The sequence below is a fragment of the Bombina bombina genome, chromosome 7 (genome assembly GCF_027579735.1).
Source record: "Bombina bombina isolate aBomBom1 chromosome 7, aBomBom1.pri, whole genome shotgun sequence".
NCBI classification, from domain to species: Eukaryota; Metazoa; Chordata; class Amphibia; order Anura; family Bombinatoridae; genus Bombina; species Bombina bombina.
In genome coordinates, this window is record NC_069505.1 from 248,845,950 (window position 1) to 248,855,915 (window position 9,966).

Genomic DNA, 9,966 nt, shown 5'->3' on the forward strand with positions numbered 1-9,966 from the left:
TCCCGGTGGTGCAGGGCGGAGCTATCCTGGAAATGGATCCCATCCTGCGCGGAGTGTCCTCTTCATACAGTCACCGCTGCACACTGAAGTTAAATGCAAGGTAGCCATTTCAAAATGGCGTACCTTGCATTCAAATCAATCAATAGGATGAGAGCTTCTGAAATCCTATTGGCTGTTCAAAACAGTCAATAGTATGAGAGCTACTGAAATCCTATTGGCTGTTCAAATCAGTCGGTTTAGGGGTTAATATATTTAAATAGTGTTGGCGATGTGGGTGGCCGGCAGATTAGGGGTTAATAACTTTATTTAATAGTCACAATGTGGGTGGGTGGCAGATTAGGGATTAATAGGTTTAATATAGTGTTTCCAATGCGGGAGGGTGGCGGTTTAAGGGTTAATAGGTCGTTTATGGGTGTTAGTGTACTTTGTAACACAAAAAATCCCACAAAAAAAGTCATTTTTTTTAGTGCGGAATGGACGTTGCGTTACAGGCTAAAATGTTTGCGCTACAGTTATACCGACACGACTCGTAATATGGGCTCCTTGCCACTTCAGCGTAATGGACAAATTTTCAGTGTTAAAAGCCGTACCGCACCGTAACGCAAAACTTGTAATCTAGGTGATTATCTTTAATAAAGTAAGGAAAAAATACATGAATTTGGCTGATTCATTAATTAGCTAAAATTGACATTCATTATTTGTTTGCAAATAAAAATGAATAACAATTAAGAAATGCTGCAGCCAGATAAAATACAGACAGCTTTCTTTTCACGATTGATGTCATTAAGAGAAAAGGTTAATATCAGGTCATACCTGGTAGTGAAATTTAAATTACTGCAGTAAGTTTTGGAGCTAAAATATTGGTTAGCGCTAGGGTGGCTTATGTTTAGGAGAATATAAAGTGGATTCATAGTTGGCATTTTTTGGAGGATGAGAACAAAAAAGAAATTTTAATTTTCAAAACTAATAAAAAATTTAGTACTAATGTAATGTTATTATAGGTCGAAAACCTTTATCCAAAATGCTTCTGATCGGAAAAGGTTTGGATTTCCAAATAGTTTGGATTTTGGAAAATATTTATGTTTGTATCTGTAAAATGGGACAGTTTGGAGAGGGGATCGGACCAAGTGTAAACAACAATATGTTATGTCATTTAGGCAATATTTACTTGTGATAATACAGCTTATACATGTGACTTAAATGCAGTTTTATATTGATTCTTTTGTATACACAGTGCCACCAGAAAGCATGTACAGTACTGTAATCAGAAAGGTCATATTTATTGTTTTAAAGAAATATAGATCATTATTTGCATTTTAGAACACAAAAAACAGAAGATTGTGACTTACAGGCAGGAAAAAAATAGTAATTTTTGATAATTGTATTATTTAAAATATTAATTAAAAAGTTTGGATTTCAGAATAAGTTTGGATTTTGAAATTCCAGATTTGGGAATTTGTATCTGTACTGTTTAAATTAAAACTAAGCTTGTAAAAATGTTAGGTTTACTAAGGACTGAGAGATCACTACAGTAATACAAATATCTTCAGTTAACATATTTACTTGTAGTGCATATTTACTAAGATGTGGTGAGCTTTCTATTTTTTATATTTTTTTCATAAGTTGGAGATTCAGGATAATAAACAAATTAGAGAGAATTGTGTCAATTAAGAGTCATCTTTTCTCTGTCAAACCATCATTATAATTTTCATTGAAACCTATAATATTCAGTTATTTATTTATTTTAGCAACTAGTCAATTTAGACAGCCTAATTATCTGTCAAACTAATAATGCTAATATTAGCCAATTCTGCAACATTCTACAGGAACTTGCCAGCTTTAGACATAACCAGACATCCCAACCTGCAAAAACTAATTTCAGGGAGGTGGCTTCACCCGCTACTGCGCCGCCACCCCGCCCTCCCAGTTATATATTGGACACCTTGAAACCCTAAATAAGATAAATACTTATCATTAAAGTAGCTTCCAACTAATGTCACATTAAAAAAAAGTAGCTTTATTGCACAACCACATACAACAAACCTATTTTCCAGTGATTGTACGCTTGTTGAATGTTTAAATATTTTAGAATACGAAGTTTAATTACGTGCAGTAAAAAACGGTAGTATTTGCGTTTTATTTTATTAGAATCAGTGGGGGCTTTTTGGTTACTGATGCTTTAAGGGTTCTATAATGTCCCAGCAATTAAAGGCATTCCTTAAAAAAACACTTTTCCGGATTTGGGCCACATTGGATCATGGTACTTGGAGTTTCAGGGAGATTGCATTCCATTTGCTGGCATCAGGGAGCTGCTATTACAATCAGGGAGACTCCCTGAACTTCAGGGAGAGTTGTGATGTCTGCATAACAGTAACACTAGTGGTGCAGATTTTTTTGAGCCCTTTATAAGCAACTGTTAATAATAATAATACCAAAATTTCATCCATTTAACCCCTTCCCTCCCAGACTTATCAAAGTTCCGATATAAACAAATAAGTAAAAATTGAAATCACGCGATTGTTCCTGCGATCACGTAATTTCAATGATGGGATTGGGTCAGGGGGAGTGCCTATGATGCTAGACACCCCCTCCAGCCCGCAATCACATTTAGCAAGCTAATATGGCTTCAGTACAACCAAACAGCTAGGACGTTCCATGCCGTCCTAACGGCGCTAAAGCCTAGCACAGTTAGGACGGCATGAAACATCCTAACTTTGGGAAGGGGTAAACTACGTGAAATATATTACTGTTTTCCTTGACATTCAAGTTACCATTTAATTGTTTCTAAAAAACAATTGTTAGAGGGGCACTAAAAAAAAAAAAAAATGTATATATATTTTTTAAAGAATAAAAGTTTTGCTAAAGCAGTTTATTTTGATCTTGAAATGAAGAGGTCCTTGGAGAGTAGAATCTCATTGGTTGATAGAAATGTGACAGCTCTTTTGGGGCCCCATTACATATGCGGCGTCGCCCGCAAAAGCCGGCGACGACGGTTTTTGTATGGGTTTGGTATCCTATATACAGTGCCACATATAAATGTGGCACATATATTTCCCCCTTCGCCCGCATTTGTTACTCCCATAGGCTAACATGGGACCGCATCGCAAATCGGTATCCAATCTTCAGCGCAAGGACTTACGTTACGAAAATGGAGAAATGTTACTCCATTTTTACCTCGCCATAAAAGGCAGTCGTAGCAAGCCTTGCGCTGAGTATGGGAGCACCGTAACTCCCGGAAATGCCTGCAAAAATAAACTAACACCTAACGTATGCGCAATGTCTATCTACTTGTCAACCACAATCGTCCACCGCAATAACTAATAAAGTGTATTAACCCCTATATCCGCCATCAAACCCACACCGCAAGTATTATTATCAGGTATTTGTAGAGCACCAACAGATTCCGCAGCGCTGTAAACATAGTCGGTGTACAGGATAGCTTTTGTAGGGGTCAAGTGGGTAGAGGGCCCTGCCGAGAGTTTCACTGTTGTAGTCGGCTCTTATGAAGCGAGTAATAACTAAATTATTAACCCCTAAATCCGCCACCCCCAACATCGCAAACTACCTATTAAAACTATTAACCCCTAATCCGCCATTAATCCACAACGCAATAAACCCATTAAAACTATTAACCCCTAAACTGCCAAAACCCACAACACATTAAACCTATTAAAGTATTAACCCCCTAAACCGCAAAAGCCCACAAACGCAATAAACCTAACCCCTAGCCTAACCCCCCTAACTTAACCCCCCTAACCTAACACCCCCTAAATGAACCCAAATGACCTAATTTACAAAATACTAAAGTTACTATTAAATTAAAAAAACATAACACTACTTTAAAAATACAAATAAACTAAGTATAAATTAAAGGGACAGTCTAATCAAAATTCTGGAGTAGACTGCCCCTTTAAGCTACAATTTCAGAAAATAAAAAATCTAAGATTACATAAAATAAAAAAGAAAATTACCAAATTTTAAAAAATTAATACCTAATCCCTATGAAAATAAAAAAACCCCAAATAATAACAACCCCTCTTCTAATAAACTACCGACATCGCCGACACTGATAAAAGCTATTAACCCCTAATCCTCCGCTCCCTGACATCGCCGCCACTAAATAAAATAATTAGCCCCTAAACCGGCACTCCCTGACATTGTCGCCACTAAATAAAATGATTAACCCCTAAACCTCCAGCCTCCCATATCGCTGCTACTAAGTAAACCTATTAACCCTTAAACCTCCGGCCCCCCACATCGGTGCTACTAAATAAACCTATTAACCCCTAAACCTGCGGCCCCCACATCGCTGCTACTAAATAATCCTATTAACCCCTAAACCTCCGGCCCCCACATCGCTGCCACTAAATAAACCTATTAACACCTAAACCACCACCCCCCCCCACATCGCAAAACACTAAATTAAACTATTAACCCCTAAACTTAACACCCCCTAACTTCAAATTAAAATTACAATATAACTATCTTAAAATAAATAAAAACTTACCTGTGAAATAAAAATAAACCTAACATTAAACTATAAATTAAACTAACTTTACTATTCTAATAAAATAAAAAAAATACTACCAATTAAAAACCTAAATTACAAATTTAAAAAAACCTAACACTACGAAAAAAATTAAAAAACCTAAAATTACAAAAAATAATAAACACTAAATTACGAATAATAAAAAACACTAAGTTTACAAAAATTAATTAACGAAATTATCAAAAATAAAAACAATTACACCTAATCTAATAGTCCTAGAAAAATAAAAAAGCCCCCCAAAATAAAAACACCCCCTAACCTACAATAAACTACCAATAGCCCTTAAAAGGGCCGTTTTGTAAGGCATTGCCCTAAGTTAAACAGCTCTTTTATCTGTAAAAAAAAATACAAAGTCCCCCCAACAGTAAAACCCACCACTCAACCAACTCCCCAAAATAAAAAAAACCTAAGTCTAAAAAATACTAAACTACCCATTGCTTCTAAAGGGGCATTTGTATGGGCATTGCCCTTAAAAGGGCATTCAGCTCTTTTTCACTTCCCTTAATAGGGCATTCAGCCCTTTTAAGTGCCCATCCCTAATTTAAAAAAAAAAACAATTTTTTTTAAAAAACCTAACACTAACCCCAGAATATCTACTCACAGTTCCTGAAGTCCGGACATCCATCTCCATACAGGCGGCGAGAAGTTTTTATCCAGGCTGCGACACCTTATTATATCGCGGGGGCATCTACTATCTTCATCCCGGTGGTGCAGGGCGGAGCTATCCTGGAAATGGATCCCATCCTGCGCGGAGTGTCCTCTTCATACAGTCACCGCTGCACACTGAAGTTAAATGCAAGGTAGCCATTTCAAAATGGCGTACCTTGCATTCAAATCAATCAATAGGATGAGAGCTTCTGAAATCCTATTGGCTGTTCAAAACAGTCAATAGTATGAGAGCTACTGAAATCCTATTGGCTGTTCAAATCAGTCGGTTTAGGGGTTAATATATTTAAATAGTGTTGGCGATGTGGGTGGCCGGCAGATTAGGGGTTAATAACTTTATTTAATAGTCACAATGTGGGTGGGTGGCAGATTAGGGATTAATAGGTTTAATATAGTGTTTCCAATGCGGGAGGGTGGCGGTTTAAGGGTTAATAGGTCGTTTATGGGTGTTAGTGTACTTTGTAACACAAAAAATCCCACAAAAAAAGTCATTTTTTTTAGTGCGGAATGGACGTTGCGTTACAGGCTAAAATGTTTGCGCTACAGTTATACCGACACGACTCGTAATATGGGCTCCTTGCCACTTCAGCGTAATGGACAAATTTTCAGTGTTAAAAGCCGTACCGCACCGTAACGCAAAACTTGTAATCTAGGTGATTATCTTTAATAAAGTAAGGAAAAAATACATGAATTTGGCTGATTCATTAATTAGCTAAAATTGACATTCATTATTTGTTTGCAAATAAAAATGAATAACAATTAAGAAATGCTGCAGCCAGATAAAATACAGACAGCTTTCTTTTCACGATTGATGTCATTAAGAGAAAAGGTTAATATCAGGTCATACCTGGTAGTGAAATTTAAATTACTGCAGTAAGTTTTGGAGCTAAAATATTGGTTAGCGCTAGGGTGGCTTATGTTTAGGAGAATATAAAGTGGATTCATAGTTGGCATTTTTTGGAGGATGAGAACAAAAAAGAAATTTTAATTTTCAAAACTAATAAAAAATTTAGTACTAATGTAATGTTATTATAGGTCGAAAACCTTTATCCAAAATGCTTCTGATCGGAAAAGGTTTGGATTTCCAAATAGTTTGGATTTTGGAAAATATTTATGTTTGTATCTGTAAAATGGGACAGTTTGGAGAGGGGATCGGACCAAGTGTAAACAACAATATGTTATGTCATTTAGGCAATATTTACTTGTGATAATACAGCTTATACATGTGACTTAAATGCAGTTTTATATTGATTCTTTTGTATACACAGTGCCACCAGAAAGCATGTACAGTACTGTAATCAGAAAGGTCATATTTATTGTTTTAAAGAAATATAGATCATTATTTGCATTTTAGAACACAAAAAACAGAAGATTGTGACTTACAGGCAGGAAAAAAAATAGTAATTTTTGATAATTGTATTATTTAAAATATTAATTAAAAAGTTTGGATTTCAGAATAAGTTTGGATTTTGAAATTCCAGATTTGGGAATTTGTATCTGTACTGTTTAAATTAAAACTAAGCTTGTAAAAATGTTAGGTTTACTAAGGACTGAGAGATCACTACAGTAATACAAATATCTTCAGTTAACATATTTACTTGTAGTGCATATTTACTAAGATGTGGTGAGCTTTCTATTTTTTATATTTTTTTCATAAGTTGGAGATTCAGGATAATAAACAAATTAGAGAGAATTGTGTCAATTAAGAGTCATCTTTTCTCTGTCAAACCATCATTATAATTTTCATTGAAACCTATAATATTCAGTTATTTATTTATTTTAGCAACTAGTCAATTTAGACAGCCTAATTATCTGTCAAACTAATAATGCTAATATTAGCCAATTCTGCAACATTCTACAGGAACTTGCCAGCTTTAGACATAACCAGACATCCCAACCTGCAAAAACTAATTTCAGGGAGGTGGCTTCACCCGCTACTGCGCCGCCACCCCGCCCTCCCAGTTATATATTGGACACCTTGAAACCCTAAATAAGATAAATACTTATCATTAAAGTAGCTTCCAACTAATGTCACATTAAAAAAAAGTAGCTTTATTGCACAACCACATACAACAAACCTATTTTCCAGTGATTGTACGCTTGTTGAATGTTTAAATATTTTAGAATACGAAGTTTAATTACGTGCAGTAAAAAACGGTAGTATTTGCGTTTTATTTTATTAGAATCAGTGGGGGCTTTTTGGTTACTGATGCTTTAAGGGTTCTATAATGTCCCAGCAATTAAAGGCATTCCTTAAAAAAACACTTTTCCGGATTTGGGCCACATTGGATCATGGTACTTGGAGTTTCAGGGAGATTGCATTCCATTTGCTGGCATCAGGGAGCTGCTATTACAATCAGGGAGACTCCCTGAACTTCAGGGAGAGTTGTGATGTCTGCATAACAGTAACACTAGTGGTGCAGATTTTTTTGAGCCCTTTATAAGCAACTGTTAATAATAATAATACCAAAATTTCATCCATTTAACCCCTTCCCTCCCAGACTTATCAAAGTTCCGATATAAACAAATAAGTAAAAATTGAAATCACGCGATTGTTCCTGCGATCACGTAATTTCAATGATGGGATTGGGTCAGGGGGAGTGCCTATGATGCTAGACACCCCCTCCAGCCCGCAATCACATTTAGCAAGCTAATATGGCTTCAGTACAACCAAACAGCTAGGACGTTCCATGCCGTCCTAACGGCGCTAAAGCCTAGCACAGTTAGGACGGCATGAAACATCCTAACTTTGGGAAGGGGTAAACTACGTGAAATATATTACTGTTTTCCTTGACATTCAAGTTACCATTTAATTGTTTCTAAAAAACAATTGTTAGAGGGGCACTAAAAAAAAAAAAAAATGTATATATATTTTTTAAAGAATAAAAGTTTTGCTAAAGCAGTTTATTTTGATCTTGAAATGAAGAGGTCCTTGGAGAGTAGAATCTCATTGGTTGATAGAAATGTGACAGCTCTTTTGGGGCCCCATTACATATGCGGCGTCGCCCGCAAAAGCCGGCGACGACGGTTTTTGTATGGGTTTGGTATCCTATATACAGTGCCACATATAAATGTGGCACATATATTTCCCCCTTCGCCCGCATTTGTTACTCCCATAGGCTAACATGGGACCGCATCGCAAATCGGTATCCAATCTTCAGCGCAAGGACTTACGTTACGAAAATGGAGAAATGTTACTCCATTTTTACCTCGCCATAAAAGGCAGTCGTAGCAAGCCTTGCGCTGAGTATGGGAGCACCGTAACTCCCGGAAATGCCTGCAAAAATAAACTAACACCTAACGTATGCGCAATGTCTATCTACTTGTCAACCACAATCGTCCACCGCAATAACTAATAAAGTGTATTAACCCCTATATCCGCCATCAAACCCACACCGCAAGTATTATTATCAGGTATTTGTAGAGCACCAACAGATTCCGCAGCGCTGTAAACATAGTCGGTGTACAGGATAGCTTTTGTAGGGGTCAAGTGGGTAGAGGGCCCTGCCGAGAGTTTCACTGTTGTAGTCGGCTCTTATGAAGCGAGTAATAACTAAATTATTAACCCCTAAATCCGCCACCCCCAACATCGCAAACTACCTATTAAAACTATTAACCCCTAATCCGCCATTAATCCACAACGCAATAAACCCATTAAAACTATTAACCCCTAAACTGCCAAAACCCACAACACATTAAACCTATTAAAGTATTAACCCCCTAAACCGCAAAAGCCCACAAACGCAATAAACCTAACCCCTAGCCTAACCCCCCTAACTTAACCCCCCTAACCTAACACCCCCTAAATGAACCCAAATGACCTAATTTACAAAATACTAAAGTTACTATTAAATTAAAAAAACATAACACTACTTTAAAAATACAAATAAACTAAGTATAAATTAAAGGGACAGTCTAATCAAAATTCTGGAGTAGACTGCCCCTTTAAGCTACAATTTCAGAAAATAAAAAATCTAAGATTACATAAAATAAAAAAGAAAATTACCAAATTTTAAAAAATTAATACCTAATCCCTATGAAAATAAAAAAACCCCAAATAATAACAACCCCTCTTCTAATAAACTACCGACATCGCCGACACTGATAAAAGCTATTAACCCCTAATCCTCCGCTCCCTGACATCGCCGCCACTAAATAAAATAATTAGCCCCTAAACCGGCACTCCCTGACATTGTCGCCACTAAATAAAATGATTAACCCCTAAACCTCCAGCCTCCCATATCGCTGCTACTAAGTAAACCTATTAACCCTTAAACCTCCGGCCCCCCACATCGGTGCTACTAAATAAACCTATTAACCCCTAAACCTGCGGCCCCCACATCGCTGCTACTAAATAATCCTATTAACCCCTAAACCTCCGGCCCCCACATCGCTGCCACTAAATAAACCTATTAACACCTAAACCACCACCCCCCCCACATCGCAAAACACTAAATTAAACTATTAACCCCTAAACTTAACACCCCCTAACTTCAAATTAAAATTACAATATAACTATCTTAAAATAAATAAAAACTTACCTGTGAAATAAAAATAAACCTAACATTAAACTATAAATTAAACTAACTTTACTATTCTAATAAAATAAAAAAAATACTACCAATTAAAAACCTAAATTACAAATTTAAAAAAACCTAACACTACGAAAAAAATTAAAAAACCTAAAATTACAAAAAATAATAAACACTAAATTACGAATAATAAAAAACACTAAGTTTACAAAAATTAAT